Genomic DNA, 1,639 nt, shown 5'->3' with positions numbered 1-1,639 from the left:
TCTTTATAATCATTTAACCAAAGATATTTCTCTAAATAGAAGAGCTATAAAAAATATTTTATATAAACTAACCTCTTTATTCAAAGTCTTAATTTCTTCTATTTCTCATAATTTTTCATTACATGTGAAATTTTAAAGGAGTGTTTATCTTTTATTTAGCATTCTATTTTTATTTTAATTCCTAATTAAGAAAATTAAATTTAGGTTCTAATTTAACTTCATATATTTAAGAAGAGTTGAAGAATTATGTTAATCTTGAGTTTAAAAAGAAATCTAAAAAAAAAAAAAACATAAGAAAACAATGTTTACCTTGGCAAATAGTTTATAACTTATATCAAGTAGTGATCTTTATTGAATACTTGGGGAAAGGACAGATGAGGGAAGAAAAACTGCTATCAGGAACACTGGGAAAATATTGCATTACAAGTAACTGTTTCTAAAGAATATTTATAGCTAGAATATTTTTTGAAACACACTGTACTTATTTTCATAATGGTCACAAAAATTTACATTCTTATCTGAGGTGACAAAGACTATATTTTTCCTTGTGATAGTTGTTTCGATGGAGCAAAAAGAGAATCTCAGATTGTTTTTCATTTTCACTTCCTTGAAGTCCAAGGTAATGAATGTATTTCTATATATGTCTTGCACATTTTCTTTTTAGCCTTAGAGAAGTTCTTGTTCATTTAATTTTCCTTACACTTATTTGTGGTGGCTTAGATTAATGAAGACAAATTGTAATAAATATTTGCACAACTTTAATGGACAAACCAGACTCATGAAACCAAGGTTCCAGCGGAGCACAGGAAACAGGAATGGAAGGGCAGGCTTCTGTGCGCAATTTATCAGTAAACATTCTCCAGAGGCGAGTCCGCCCCCTTAGGGGCGGGCCTAACCCTACATCGCCCCCTTTGGTCTAAATAAGACAGAACTAAACCAACTACAACTATAAACAATAATAACAAATAATAAATATAACAAACACTATAGAGAACAAAAGTTTTGCTAAACATCCTATCTCAAGGAGTCTAAATAATATAGACAGTACTACAATTATATAATCTTCAACTCTATCAAAGATCTGAGAAGGAAATAAATATTACTTAACAAATGAGAGATATCCAAAATGTGCAACAAATGACAGAGACAACTGACTACCTGGGAAATCACCCAAATTCTAGTTCACAATGTTGAGTAAGCCAACTTTGGCTAAGGCCTAACATAATTGACATACCATTATCAAATGCAAGGAACTTTCTTAGACTTATCCTACCTTGTCTTGGCAAGATAAGACAATCCTGTTTCATATTTTTGTCAGTAGATGAGGTATGGGCTTTTCTTAACCCAAAGGCCAGTTCTGCCAAGAAGACAAGCTCCCAGCGGAGTGTCTTTGGTGCTCAATGTTCTCTCGGGAATAGAATGGCGTTGCCAGGAGTAATTGTGTCTCGTTCACACAGAATTCTAGGTTAGATTAAAGGCCATTTTCTACAGCTCTTTAAAGAGGCTGAAGGTTATACTATCTATACTAAATATAATCTCTACGTATCTAGAATACCTTATTAACCTAAAAATAAACATGACAAACATATAATTCTCAATACCTATCTAACTTGAAGACTAATAGAATAAACAACTGTGC

This window comes from Alexandromys fortis, unplaced genomic scaffold (genome assembly GCF_014885135.2).
Source record: "Alexandromys fortis isolate MF-2015 unplaced genomic scaffold, M_Fortis_MF-2015_v1.1 scaffold_441, whole genome shotgun sequence".
Lineage (NCBI taxonomy): Eukaryota > Metazoa > Chordata > Mammalia > Rodentia > Cricetidae > Alexandromys > Alexandromys fortis.
This window is presented reverse-complemented; position numbering follows the sequence as displayed.